This window comes from Ambystoma mexicanum, chromosome 11, assembly GCF_040938575.1.
Source record: "Ambystoma mexicanum isolate Mex_15411 chromosome 11, UKY_AmexF1_1, whole genome shotgun sequence".
Lineage (NCBI taxonomy): Eukaryota > Metazoa > Chordata > Amphibia > Caudata > Ambystomatidae > Ambystoma > Ambystoma mexicanum.
In genome coordinates this window covers 447,493,212-447,509,202 of record NC_090934.1, presented here as the reverse complement: position 1 = coordinate 447,509,202, position 15,991 = coordinate 447,493,212, and the positions used below count along the sequence as shown (strand labels likewise).

General features: G+C 43.2%; 1 pseudogene; it reads right to left on the bottom strand.

Annotated features, from left to right (window-relative positions):
• The window catches only part of LOC138504999 (embryonic protein UVS.2-like), a 91,009-nt pseudogene extending 78,727 nt beyond the window's left edge, over nt 1–12,282 (bottom strand).
• Between the last annotated feature and the right edge of the window lie 3,709 nt (nt 12,283–15,991).

Here is a 15,991-nt window from a genome sequence, read left to right as displayed (position 1 = left end):
TGTGCATGTAGACAGGCATTCATTGTTATGTTACGTCTAGAACTCTTGTAATGCATTTGGAAATTACTTATTTTGGGTGGGAGGTTGTTGGTCAGTCATTTCGTCTGATTCCATGTCAGGTATCATTGTCTGATGCCACTGTACATTTTTGACATGGCAATGTGTACCTTATTGTTACTGTGTTGGTGTATCAGTATTGCTTGCCATGTCATGTTGTGATTTGGGAGGGTTTGAGTGACATAACAGTGATGGCCATGGCCTGTTTTGCAGGTGTGTGTGATTCACACCTTGCATGTCAGGGTCATCCGCTTCTCAAAGCAACTAGCTGGGGGTAGATCTCTCTCCGCGGCAGGGGCCTCCCTCTGGAACAGCCTTCCTGCCTCACTGGAACTTGAGGAGAACCATCTCCGGTTCCGGAAGCACCTCAAGACCTTCCTCTTTGCTTCTGCTTTCTCTCTGCCTCTCCCTTGCAAAATTCTTCACTGGAACTGCACTGGATCTGCAACTGGGCCACTGTCACCGACCTCGGTCCCTGGCCCAGCCACTCTCCACTTGCACTGCCTCCCTGGCAACCCCTGCACTGCGGGACTGCCTCTCTATCCCTACAGCCCCCCCCTTCCCAGCACTTGTCTGCACTTACCTTTGCAGTTGTGACCAGCTGTCCTATTTATTTGTTTTTTAGTCTACCTACCCTGTATTGCACTCCCCCCTCCCCTTCCCCTTGCAGTTTTCCTTTTCCCCTACCCCTGCACTTGCACAATCTAAATGACACCTGGCCTAGTAGTATTGTTGTTTGTCTTCCCTTATTCCCCCTCCCTGCCTCGTTGCACCTTGAAACACTTGTGTATAGGCACGTTACAAATGCCATATCATGTCATGTCATATGTCATATGTGTGCCTTTTGGTCACACAGGATAGCTTGTGTTTAAGTAACTAGGGATGCAGGCAATGTGGCACTTCCATGGCAACAATCTCAGGGTGGTAAGGGTGTGACAGTTGACTGTCTCTTTGTCATCATCGATTGTAACCTGGTATGTGCCAGGCCAGTGTGCACTCCGCAGGGGTGGGAGTTTAGATGAAAAATGTGGCCACAAGCTGGGTCCGGGCTTCCTCGCCACGTGCCCTGTCCCCTCCCATGGGCAGCGCCTGTGGTTGGGGATGTGGGGGCACCACCATGTCCACCGGTACGCCCTGCCGTGTTGCAACATTGTGCAGGACACATGCTGCCACAATGATCCTGCACACTACTGGGGGTGCATAGAGTAGCTGCCCGCCAGAGCGGTCAAGGGAGCGGAAACGTGACTTTAGCACACCGAATGTGCGCTCCACTATGGCCCTGGCTGCAATATGGGGTGGTGTGGTGGGGTTCCGGATTGGCGTCATCATGTGGTTGCTCAGAGGGTTGGCACTGTCCCCTGGGGAGGTGTAAATGGTTGTGATTATTGGGGTTTGTGTATTTGTGAGTATGTGTGTGTGACATGCATGCATGTGCAAGGGCATTTGTACTCACCTAGGAGCCAGGTGTCGCCATGCTGGCCAGCTTCCAGGGCCCGGCTCAGGGCGGACATTCTGTATATGAAACTGTCATGGGTGGAGCCAGGGTAGTTTGCATAGACAGATGTGATGATTCCCTTTGCATCGCATACCACCTGTACATTGATGGAATGCCAGTGCTTGCGGTTTCGGTAGATGTGCTCAGTGGCCCTAGGTGGACATAGGGCCACATGGGTGCAATCTATGGCACCAAGCACTTTGGGGAAATGTGCCACCCTGAAAAAATCCAGGACAACGGCCTGCCTTTCTGCGGGTGTTCTGGGCATGTATATTTGCCTGCGGACTGAGGGGCGCGCTGTCATGATTGCCAGTACCTGGTGTAGGCAGCGTGACTGCATGGCCTGTGAGACCCCCCCCCCACTATGGCAGTAGTCCGCTGAAATGAACCAGTGGCCAAAAAATGCAGGACATTGAGCACCTTCTCCAAGGGGCTCAATGCTTGGGAGCAAAGGGTGGGGGGTGTAAGGTCATCTTCCCACTCCCTGACCAGGTCCAGGATGATATGGGGTGGAAACCTATACCTGCCGTAGACCTGGTCGTCAGGCATCCCAAAAAGGCTTGTCCGTGGTGCGAAAATGCATGCCCTGGCTATTCTCCTCCTCCTGCGGTGTCCCACGATCAATGCTGCGACAAATGGGGCATTCATCGTAGCTGTATATACGTGTTTGTTGTTTGCGCGCACTTTTATAATGTGCGCGGGGACGCTTACGCCTGCCTTCTTGTGGCGGACACGTTGACGCCTGTGTGCGTCTTTTGCCGTGCGCGGGTTTCCCGTATTAGAATCCATGAATATGGCTTGTTCGCGTGTGTGTGGGCGTTCCGTGTAGTTCCCTGCAGTACTTCCCCAGTTACACCTTCTTTTTCACGCGTTATTCCCCATTCCGGGTGTTAGGCCCACTGTTCCGCACACTTTGGTTGTGTGCGCCGCGGTATGTGCGCTTTTGCTGTGTGCTTAGCGCACGCTGTGTGTGCCCGCGTGCGCCATGGCAGGATTGGGCGCACGGACAGTGGGAAACACCCGCAGTGTCTTCCTTGAATCGCATGCGTGCGCGTGCGCATGCGCTGGGTTTCTCACGCTTGCGCCACCTTGCGCCTGCTTGCGCTGGGATTTTCGGCGCACGTTTGATCCATGAATCCACCCCTAAATGTCTTTACCTAACACAGTGCCAAGTCCTTCCTTTTCCAAAAAATAAAGGTTGTCATTGTCCAGGTACGGAAGGACCATAAAAACTGGCAATACAATTGCAGCACACTTTTACTGCCACGTTTTGCAGTTCACTGGATTTTCATTAATTGACAGGCATAGATGGAGAGTGGACTTAAAACATTGGCCTGTTCTGCCCCATGGCTGTCAAACACACATTACGTTTCACTAGCATGTGTTTCCATGCTGGTACAAAGTCACTGGATTCTAATGGTATCTGCCTGACTTTACCACCTTGTAGGCAGACTTCATAGGAATCTATTGTAAATACTTACAGCAATTTACACTTTTCCATAAACATCCAGCACCTTTGTCTGCTACACAACTAAGGCAGTCCACATTGGATTTCGGAATTTCCACCAGACAATTAGAGATGACTCATAATGTCTGCCAATCCCAGGGGGCATATAAAAACATGAAAGTCAGCTGTGGATCTGCTCAACAGGAAGTTTCCTTCTTCCGAGAAATGGATTGCGCCTCGCTTAGCTTTTGGAAAATATGTTTGGGACTCCAACCTTGGACCTTTTTGCATCCCAGGAGAATGTGGTATTTTTATTTTTGTATTACAGGTTCATATGTAGGGGAGAAAAGTGGGAAGATGCTATTTTACCAACAAGTCCCTCAAGCGTTGTGTATGGCATTTGCCTAATTCCCTTGATTCCCAAGGTGGTCCAAAATTCAGGGACTAAATGGTGGAGGTGAACTTTTGGTCTCATAATAGCTTTGTAGGTTATGGTTTCCTCTTCTTCTGGAAATGGTGGTGAGTGGGATCCCGCCCAGTTTCATGTCAGATAGAGTGTCTTCACACCATCACATGAAAGTGGGGATTCTGGAAAAGGAGAATCAGTGTGTGCATGACAGAGGGCTCTCAGAACAGGTTGTGGTGACAGTTTGGAGCACCCATTATCCAGCCACCCAGAAACCCTACTGCAGGCTCTAATAGGACCGGCTGATGGACCATACATAGCTCTCCTCTTCCTTCCTGTGGTATCCCAGAGGTCATGCAGATTGTCCACAAAGTATTGTCTAAGGGGTTAGCAGTCACATTTCTGAGGGCTCAGTGATCGGCTATTAGAACCTTACGGGAACCCAGAGTGGTTTTATAGGACATGAAGGTTTCTGTTAGCCTCTTATACAAAAGTTTACTTTTGTCCAAGCCCGTGGCCCAATCTGGCATTCCTTACTGGGAATCTTTCTCTATTTCTCACAGCTTTACAATCCTGGTATTTTGGGCCAACACATTCAATTGATTTTAAGTTATTGACATGAAGGTCGGTGCAACTGGTGGCCATTACTTTGGCTAGGAATTTGGGGGATATTGGCATGTTTTTGGTTTCCCTTTCATTTCTAACTGATAAACATGAAAGCCTCTTTCTAAAATGTGACCCTTCCTTTTCTCTGAAGTTCCTCTCAAAATGTTATGGTCTCAGGGACCTCTTTTTCCCAGCTTTTTACTCATGCACCAACACCTGAAGAAGCTCTCTGGTACCACCGGTACGTTGAAGAATGGTTCTTATTTGTTTCTAAAACCTCAACCATGCCAATAAGTAGATGGATTCTCGCTTGGATCTCTCATGGCTTTTAAGGATGGGGCATGCCCTGTCTACCACACGTATACAGGGCAGATCAACCAAGGGCATGGTGGCCACATGAACTGATGCTCAAGGATTCCTTATATTGGATTAAATATTGAGGATGCTCCCTCCTTTATGGTTGTCCCAAGCATTTCGAGCACATGTACCCATGGAAGATATGGGGTGTGCTTCCTCTTTTGAAAAATAAAGGTAATGGGTGTGTGCTTCACATTCAGCATATTCTGTGTGGTTTTTTCAATATTTTAGTATTGAATATTTAGTATTTAAACAATGCAAGCTTATGCCATGACCCAGGGGTTTCTCTGAACTCAACCTAGACCTCCACAAGAAAAACATGCCCAGATATTGAAAAACACTTGGAACAACAAGGTTTTCAGTCTCTTTCTGAATTTGTGGAGAACTGTTATTTCTGCGATGAATCTGGCGATGCCATCACTTCTTCCCTGGAGAGAGCATCTCCCCATGTGGTAAGGGAAAGGCAGAAGCTACCTGATTCTGACGCTGGGGGTGGCTATCTGAGGGAGGACTTCATGGGGAGAGACTGCCCTCATGAGAGGGAAGTGGAATTGCTAGGGAGAGCCGGGAATCCCCTTTCTTCCTTAGAGCTTGATATCTCCAACCCAATACCCCAATCCTTCATGGAATGTCAAATCAAACAGGAATGTCCTATTAGGGATAATATGTTCTTTTGCAAAAGCCCCTTAACCAACCCACTGATTCCAAATAAATATACAACTCTTTGTCACATTGACATTAAAAAAAAAAAAAAAAAAAAAAGAGAATATTGGGATGAGTAAGAGGGGCGGAGTAACGAAGATTACTAGAGCCAGGAAGCCCGCTCTGTGTTCTAGTTGTTGGAATAGGTCAAGTGGTACTAGGATATTCATATTTGCCATAACTGATACCGAGAGGGAGAAGGAGGGTCCAAAGAGAGACTTGTTGCCTCCAACTCTAGTCAGAGAACAGAAAGCAGGAAGAGTGTCGCCAGATGAGAAAAGGCTCCAGGAGACGCTACCAGGGAAAGCTGACAAGCCGGAGGTTGACCGCACTGATAGTGCAATCAGTGGGCTGCAGAAAGAGAGAGGGGGACCTGGCAACTGCTTACCAACGTGTTCTGATGCTTTTCGGGACACCACAGGCTAGTAGAGTGTAGAACGCAGTACAGAGGCTGAAGGAGATGGCATGCAGTGAAGTCGAGCTGGGAGAAGCTCGCCGCTTTCCTGTTATGGGCAGCTGGAGCTGCCAAACAGAAGGAGTCCAAGCAGGAATGAAGCACCTTAATGGGTTGGAAGCAGAGAGGAGAGAGGAACGTGACGAACACCGAAGATGCTGAGGAACACTGGTAAGCCCAGGGCGAGCAAATGGGTTTCTGGGGCACTTCAGGGTGAATACTGCGTACCACACCCAACGCGAGAGAGATCAAATGAAAACAGCAATATAATTGATACACACACACACACGAACATTGTAAAACACCAAGTTGAAGGAAATAGAATTGATAATAGCATTGGGAAACGCATTAGTAAAGACAGTTAATTGATATGAATACAAACATTGTGAAAAGGCTAGGTAAAGGCTGTGGAATTGATGCAAACATTGTTTAAAGCCCAAGTGAAAGAAGTGGAAGTAATACAGAAGCTAACATTGTTGAAAACTCAACTAAAGACAGTGCAATTGATACAGAGCTTGTGGAGAAAGGGTCAATCAGCCAGGGTTGTTTCTTGGGTACAAAAGAGAGTGAAAGAAAGTGAGGAAGCCCTAGCAGGATAGTGAACCAGGCAAACAGTGAATCTGGGACTCACACCCAATAAGAGAGTTGTGACACCCTGACAGGAGAGTAAACCATGGGTTAAAGGTTAAGTGAGAAGAGAAGTGAAAGGAGAAGTGAAGAGAGACAAAGGGGTGAAGAAACCCCACCTTGAAAGGGTGGAATAATAATCAGTAATCAAAGAGAAGATCCATACCCCTTTCTGTAGGAATAAAGCTACAATACCTTGGCAGTAGAGTATACCAAGGAGAGAAACGAGGACTAAGAAAGCTCTGGGGTAAAACCCCCCTTTTCGGAAATGTGTAACAGTGATAAAATGGAAAAGGGAAACACCCGATCCCTTTAAGGATAATTGTAATTAAAAAGAACTGTATGTTTTGGAGAAGATTCAAGGGATGAGCCTTCCCCATTGGATAAACTGGAACTATGATAAATTAACATTTAAAGCCACTAGAAGAAATCTAGGGGAAGGGAAAACCCATTTCCTGGTAGAACTTTATTTCTTTTCTGCATCTTGGACATTTTTATGTGTGAAACTATAAGAGGAAGCTATAAATCTATAGCTTGTAGAAATACCCATTTTCACCTTACATTTAGTTTAGCATGTAATGGTCTGTTTAGGGTTTTTACACATGACTGAGGAAACTGTATTTGTTTAACATCATGGCACAGACATTCCTTAATTTTGTTAAGGCAGGGAAACCTCTCTTAGGGATAGATAGGATTTTCCCAAACCATTTTTTAATTTTGACAATAAAAGTGTATGACCAACACATAACATGTCACTGTGTCTGAGTCTTACTCTTGATCCCTTACATATGGTGTAAGAAGTGGGTTCTGGCAAAGCTGATACAAACTGTGGGACCCCAAGAATATATCATTTGAGCCAGAAGATTTTCCACCCCTCAACTTGTAAGTTTGGAAAAGGGTCAGCACAGATCCTCTCCCCGTCAACTAAACAGCATCTCATGAAGAGCCTAATCATCATCTAAGCCAAAGTGTAGTAGTGGGGTTTTTCACCCTGATTTTCCAAGCCATATTTCCCACTAGAGAATAGTTGTAGGGTCATATTTCTAACCTTTTCTTTTCCAACGAGTACCAAGTTCCCAGTAGGGACAAAACCATCACTGCATTAGATCTCAGAGTAGAGATCCCCACCAAATCAGTGATCTATCCCATGCCCCGTGACAAAACTGACTGCACACCCTGTTGCACAACCGCACTGCCTCCCGGCAACTCTTTCACTTGGGTCTGTATCTGCAACCCTACAATCCCCTTACCTGCACTTTTGGACTCCTGCTGCCCGCACTTACCATTGCACTTGCCACCTGCTGGCCTCACTTCTTTTTATTCTTTGATCCCATGTACAGCACTTCCCCTCTTCTCTGGCACTTTCCCCTCCCCTCTCCATTACACTTGCATGATCTCAATGTCACTTAGCCTAGTAAGATCACTGTCTTTGTCCTCCCTCTGTCTGTCTCCCTTGCCTCGTCGCATCTTGAAACACTTGTGTATAGGCGCCTTATAAATGCCATATCATATCATATCATTTCATAACATATCATATCATATCATAGGCAAATTGAGAGTGCTACCTCTCCTGCTCTGTGGAGATGAGATACAAATCACTCTCTTAAACGTATCACTTGGTATTATGCAGGTTAAGAGGGGCAAATCGTTCTATGTAACTCTATGAGATGTCCCCATCCAGCAACGATCTAAGAAGGGAGATGGAGAAAACCAACCGAGAGTTTGGACCAAGGACATTTTTTTATGCTCCCAACATAGAAACAGCAGTAAATTCAGAGTCTAGGTATGATCAAACTGGGCTTTTGGGAAATGAAAAAAAAACAACATACATAGGGCCTCATTATGAGTTGGGCGGTAGCCCTTAAATCCGCTGGTAACGGTATTAGCACCGCCAATACCGCTCTGCCAGATGAAAACTGTAATCCAACTGACGCTATTACAGCCAGTGCCATTACAGCCGGCTGTAATAGCGCCAACTGTAATAGCTCCAACAACACACAATGCTATCACAGACCTATCACAGGTACAGTACCAGCGTTAATAGTGCAATACCTTGGGATGGGCAGTTTCAGCACTCAGTAGCATTGATGCATGGCATGGCCTAGTCCATATTTATTTCAGTCCTGAGCCAGGTGCTGGATGCACTGCTGCACCACGCGAACCAGCATATGGCATTGCCCACGAACCAGGCACAGGTGAATGAAATGAAGTTACAATTCTATGGGATTGCACAAGTGCCCAACGTAATTGCAGCCCTGGACTGCACACATGTTGCACTAGTTGCACACTGGGACCATGAGGCAACGCACCAGAATAGAAAACATTTCCATTCAATGAATGTCCAGAGGACCTGTGGCACTGACCTCACCATCAGCCACTGCGGCACTTGCTACCCTGTATCCACCCACGACTCCATGGTGATGTGCAACAGCACACTTCCGGCCTACATAGAGAGGCACAGAGGACACTGCACGTGAATAGTGTGTGAGTACAAACCCTGCCAGAAATGCATGCCAAAGCACAAGAAATGAAGGAGGGGGACCTAGCCACATGAAACCTTGCATGCCACCATGAGCCAGAGCCAGCACATCACAGCACCAGTATCATGTACGGGCACACAAGGACACCTGCACACGGCCACCACACCTGGACCCACACAAGGTGATGGCCACGCATGGCTCCAAACACCATTGCACGTGGGACCACGCCAACCACAATGTTCCTTGCCTGTGCTGCAGTGCTGCTTTACACCTTGACACCCAAGATCAACTCCACCCAGGGCACCACACAGGAATGCAAAGTGAGAGGAATCCAGTCCCTATCCCCTAAACCACTGTAGATGATCAGTAGCAAACAGAACATCCTTGAGAGCGTGACCCATGAGTGCACATTAACATGCATGATAACCGAAATAAAAACGGGGGCCATGTTACTAATTCTACACAATTCACTAAGACAGCGACATCCAAATACACTCCCCCTGAATAGCAGGTCATGACGATAGCCCTATCCTGAAGGTCTGGGTGCACCAATGTGCCAATCACACACAGGGAGTGGTGCAGGTGGAAAGTGGGATACAATGGTCATGGCGCCCATTGCAGAGCAAACCCATGAAACATGGCTACACCCTATTCCAAGTAGAAGTGGATACATGACGCTACTTGATGAATAGTAGTGGGGCACACAACTCCATTCACATAGTGCAGCATCTACCGGCGCCACTTTAGTCATCCCATGTGCAGCCAACTGTGAGCCACCACAGGACAGCTTACTCAACCACATAGGGTGCATGTATGGATCAGATGATGCATGGCATGAAACATGATGGATGTACATCAATCAGCCATTCACACTGCATGTCCTTGTTGCACAGAAGGAGTACCACAGTGCATAGTGTATTGATGCTTTTTTTTTTTTTTTTTTATTTAAAAATTGTTTATAGTTTACATCAATTTTATAAACTTTTACAATTATTTCATCAACTTTAAAACACTACATTTCTTAGAAGCATCGCATAAAATCATTTTCTTTCTATATACGCATTAAAATATATTTGGCATAAATCATTTCTATTTTGCAATTTTCACATTTTCACACTTAGTAACAATAGAATTTATATAGTTTCTTTACATGAGTGTATATTTTTGCAATAGGCCTTTTTTTTTTTTTTTTAAATACATGTCATAATGATGCAATTATTCAAGTAAAATATATAATACATCAGTTATATCCTGAATTCATCAATTTCATTTAATTTACTATAATTCTTCAACAAGAAGCATGTTTAAGCCCAGATTTTTAGTTTTCAAATCCTCGTCAATTTTGAATAGGAGCCTTGATAAAGTCAAAATAAAACGTATACTATCCCCTTGCATGCTGCGTTCCCAAAACGCGGCCCGTGCGATATATGTTAGGCCTGGATTAAATTCGCCTAATAACAAGCATCTCTTTTCCTCAAAATAAGGGCAATATACCACAAGATGCTTTATAGATTCAATTTGACAAATCGAAGCACAAAACCGACAATTTGGGTGCACGAACAATTCGCTACCAACTTTCCATTTACAGATACGTTCCAAAGTAGCGAATTGATTTAATCTGAATCTTAGGTAGATATTACGTACTCTACGATCGGGACATTTCATGAGATATAGTGGAAGAGTACCCCTCGTCCTAAGTCTATTCGCACACTCCGTGTATAAGGCATAATTATGATTTTTTTCAATTATCATCCTCCAGTCCCATTCATACATTTTGCGTTTATTTCTAGCTAAACCGAGTTCTAGGTCCTCAATTGTTACTTCAATGGTGTCCAAAAGCATATTCATTTGTTTTTTGAACATATCCAACGATTTAACATCACCATTATGTAATAAACTGTGAAGATCTTCATACAATGAATTTCTGGGGGGCAACAGCATTTTCATATAGCTCATTAATTGTCGCCATCTCCATTTTGACGCTAGTGTAGATAGACCCAGTTCATGGCAAATTATCGAATTTGGTATAGCTGATGACAAGCACAAGGTTTTTTTCCAAAGAAACCCTTGAATCCCATTAAGGATTTGTTCAATGTTCATTAGACAAATATCTAAACTATAAAGAATAATGGGTTCAACCTTTAACAAGTAGAAGTCCAATAAAGGCTCAACCGAGAACATACAGTACTTAGCATAAATCACCTTCATCATTGGTAGGAGAGAACAAGATTTTGAAGTTAAGAACTCCTTCCATGATTTCAGTGAATAGCTGTTATTCAAAGGATAACCTAAATATCTAATCGATTTTGCCATTTCAAGCCTACTACCCGCAATTGTCCAATAGTACGATCTTATTTTTTTCCTATTATGACAAGTGATGATTTGAGATTTTTTAGAATTTGCCGTGAGATTGTGTTCTGCAGCATAATCATAAAAGATGTTTAATTTTTGCTGTAATCCCGAAGGGGTCCTATCAAACAGAATAATGTCATCGGCAAAACAAAGCCAATCAAGTTTAAGACTCCCAAGTTTTACCGGAAATGTGCCATTGCCTGTCCACAATCGATCCATATCAGAGAGGTACAAGTTAAACAGGGTTGCAGCTAGGTTGCAACCCTGTTTTACCCCAATCTCGGTAGCAATAGGTGAGGTAAGAGCACCTTCCCTATTTATTCTGATTTGGAAAGATGTATTAGTATGTAACATTGCAAGAAGTTGCACAAGTCGTTGAGGAAAACCTAAATTCAATAGTTTTTCCCACAGCACTTCTCGAATTACACAGTCGAATGCACTAGTTAGATCAAGCGCTGCAAGGTATATTGGGCCCGACTCCGGTAGTTTAGATTTATAGATGAAGTGTGCAAGAATTATAGCATTAAGAGATGTTCCGATATTCTTTCTAAATCCGGATTGAAACTTTGAGTAAATATCATTGTTATCAATATAATTTTGTAGTCTTATTAATAAACAAATGGCAAAGACCTTGGCAGAAGCATCCATAAGAGCAATCGGACGAAAGTTTGCAGGGTCAGTTGGATCACCCTTTTTATAGATAGGAATGATTATCGCATTCTGCCAAGAATTGGGAATGCAATTTGAATCCAGAATATTTGAAAATTTGGTGTAGAGAATTGTAGCCCAGAAAATCGGATCATCCTTTAAAACACATGCAGGCAACCCATCAGGACCAGCAGCTTTTGAAGGTTTAAGTAGATTAATAGCATCCAAGATCTCGTCCATAGTAAGTGCTAGTTTGTCACTGCACTTTTTAGTTAAAATGTTTGAGTCAATTTTATGAAATTTTGACGGTAACTTGAATTTCTCAATCATGAATGATTTCCACGATTCAGATGAGACCGAAGAACTTAGATCATGCTGCTCTCGTCCATTAGTATCATTAATGATAGACCAGAGCCTGCGGGTGTCATTTCGAATAATGGCTTTCATGATTTGCTGGTTCTCCATTAGCTTAATTCTGTCTTTAATACGTTTGTTCTTATTAGTGTATTTTAAACAGATTTTCTTTTTGCATAGTAAATAAAGTTCAGTAGTCAAATTCATTTTTCGTAATTTTCTCAAACGCAGATTTTTTTCACATTTCAAAGCGGCAATTTCAGCATTAAACGTGTAAGGATGACGATCATTTTGCATCCCTACATCGTTTATGAATGATTGAAGGTGTTTTTTATAATCAGGTTATTCCATGCCTCACGTAAAATTACATTCTGTTTGGAATCATGTCCTTTGGGGACTCTCCATAGGTCCCTGTTGACCAAGAAGTTCAAACTTCTACATAAGGAGGGATGCCATCTCACTGAGTGTTGAACTCTTTTGATATTGATCAGTTTAAGAATAGAACTAGTTTCAAGAGTTGTAAAATCTAATTTAATAGTCATATTTATGGGCGTGTGATCACTATAAGGTGTATCCATCGTAATGATCCTACTCACGCGCCCCATAAGATTTACTGAGACAAAGAAGTAATCAAGATAAGATTCGACTCCACCCCTCCTCCAGGTACCCTTTAGTAACCCAGGTTCGAAGTCCACAGGGACAACGTTCCAGGCTTTGAAGTAGTGCAGCAAATTATCGCCTCTATTAATTAAGTTGGATTTATATTTAGAGATATAAGTTTGTCTGTCAATTAATCCCAAGTCAGTGCAAATAGCATTAAAGTCCCCACCAATCAGTATCAAGTAATTCGGGTTTCGTTCCATAGCAGCCAAAAAAATCCCATCTATTAGCTCCAGAAATTTTTCTAAAAGGCATTTAGCCGGATTATAATACACACAGATTAAAAGATAAATATGCTCAGGGTGATCACACACGGAGAATTCAATTGCCATTAAATTGTCTGTAGCATATAAGGTTTTCACATTATGATCAATAGAGTTATCAATCAAAATTGCCACACCACCGGAAGGACGACCAACTAATCCTTGGCGAGCAGGTACACTAATAGTGTTAAAGCCATCAATAAAGAAAGCATCTAAACACATCGTCTCCTGTAGGAATATGATCATGGGCGATTGTATACACACAGACTCTTTAAGCCAATCACCCAGGTTTTTCATCCCACAGCAGTTCCAAGAAGTGAATCTCAGTTCAGCCTGATTAGGATTGTTTTTTATTTGCCGCCATATCGATGATAGATGTCATTAGGGGCCCTACCCAGGTTATATTGGATGCTACACCTACTAGTGTAGTAATCTGGGTGATAAGGTCTGCTGCCTGTTCTTGACTACCAGCTCGACTCTTCTCCCCAGATTTGCTCTCATCCGGAGCAGTCTTTGCATCCAAAAAAACCTCCGCTTCTTCAATAGATCGCAATAGAGATAATTCCAAGCCACGCATCTCAAAGTCCTGCCTGTGTTCCCATAGCAATTTCGTAATAATCTGTGACTGAGGAGCACAGATCATACGGAAGTTGTTATGGTTTGCGAGCCTAATCCATTCAATATCGTTAGAGTGTAAAGTTCTTAGTTGCGGACTCCCTTTGAATATGTTAAATAAGAATGATCTATTTATTCTTTGCTGACCATTCATCTGGGGATCGCTCTGCCAGCCCAATATGTAGCGTGTGTCCCTTGAAAAGGAACACTGTTCCATAGCTACCACTGAATTTGTGTGTGCCTGCTGGCTCTGATTTTCCAACTCACTTTCTTCTTGAATGTTATTTCTAGATATGTTACTCAATTTTTGGTTCGTTTGTTCTTGATGAGAGGCAGCATTTTCAATGCTTTCAAGAATATTTTTAGTTATCGCATTGACCATTTCAGATCTTTCATCGCTTTCCTTACTTTCATTATCCGCAACGTTTTTTTGCATATTAATCCGAGTATCCTCTCTAGTTTTCTGCAGCTCCTTAACAATCAATTCACTCACAGTCGGACATGAGGTTTCTTTGTGTTGTGTATTTGTATTTATATCATGAGTGGAATCGGTTCTGCTCGTCTTGATTTTAATAACGGGGTAGAATGCTGAAAGACGCCCTTGCTTCTGAACATTCGATTCATCAGGGGCCATAGCCGTCTGGCTGTGTGTGTCTTTTTCTGTACTCTTCCTACCCATACCATTTAGTTTCTGTTCATGTGGAAGAGCCAAATTTAACAATGCTTTTGATTCCTCGTTCAACTGTGATAAATTAATCACTATCTCATTAACGTGCTCATTCTCAGTCACCACTTGTATATCATCTTGGTCATCAATAGGGTTACTCTGTTGAACTTGAATTTTTTCTCTTTTTTTTTTCTTTTTTTTTTTTGTGCTTTAGACGATTCTTGAGTACTCTGGGCAAGAGTTTTTTTAATTTTTTGATTTACTTTTTTTAAGGCTTTTGCTTGGGCGCGTTTCATCTTTCGAGATAGAAAGGTTGTTGGATTTTCTTTGCTAGATACAATTTCACTTTCAAGATTAATTAAATCTTTTTCTCGAGCTGCAATTTCATCAGAACTGGATTTATCACCCTCTAATTCTCCAAGATCTGGGTCACTATACATTATCAAGTCAACAAGTGGCGTAGGGCTACTAGGATGCACCTCGTGATTAGCCTCAGCTAGAATCGCAGGGGCTGTCTCACAAGTGTCCATTTCACAGGCTTTTTGCGCAAGACATTGTTGTACCGTTAAGCGATACAACACTTCATCTATTTTTACAGAGTTTGCCTGGATAAGCTTTAGCAACACATTAGTGGATGTAGTAGGTGCTAAATTTTGCGTATTTACCCCTAGAGTCAGAGCCTTTGCATACAATACTTCCTCAGTCTGAGAGGAGGTATCCTGTTTTCGTGTGAGTATAGGTTGGGCCATTTTTGTTAGGTGAGAGTCAATCATCATCATTTTTTCATTTTGACACGTGACATAGGCCAACATAAATCCCTCAATTTTACAAATTTTTCCAGACAAGTCAGCCAAATTATTCTTAATCGTGATTAGATGTGCGTGTGTAAGGTCATGCCCTTTATCTAATAGATTCAATATAGAGGTGATCACCGGGAATGCTGCATTTTCAACACCCATATTCGGTGGATTAAGAATACTGTTTGAAGCAGTGTCTGAGTTTTTATTCATTGTGTTTTCAACTAGTGGATTGATTTCATCAACACCCCCTGTACTATTCACGTGTGGGATTCCAGGCGCAAGTACCCCTGATACCCCAATTCCAGATAATTCCCTCATAGTTTGATTAGTAGGTGAACTAGTAGATGGGCCTGTAAGAGGTGGCATCAGCGGAGTGTCATGCTCAGAGGAAGACGCAACATGTGATATAATATCTTCATTATGCAAATAAATGCTTTCTATGTCCCCGGGATGCAATATTGCAGGTGAAGAGGGCCCTAGGGAGATGCGACAGCGTTTTTCCCATTCATTTATCAGAGCTGGCGCCATAATAGAGACGTCTGACAGCTCATTTTTAGCGATCTTAATAGATGAGAAGGGAGGATTTTTCCCCTTGAAAGGAGTCGTAAATATGGGCATCTTTGAGGCATTACCTTTTTGTCCTATTCCAAAAGAGGTTGATGAGATCGCACCCTGTCTTATCTCTATGTCATCATTTGGTTCGACAGACAAAGACTGGAGGCTGTAGGGGACCGTATTAATATCCATCACCCGTTTCGTTCCATGTGCCTCAAACAGTATAGGAACAGATTCGTTCAAGATGGAGTCATGAAGCTGAATAGGTACATTACCATCAAGCACAGTGTCTGTTTTATCTTTAGAGACACTCTTTCCATTTCTTAGACTCCCAACCATAATTGAACAATTAGATTAATAGTAATAATAATAATGACCCAAAAGCACAACGTGCGAGTTTCAGTAACATGCAGTGCACAAAGCTAGCAGTAAAGTTTCTTAGATTG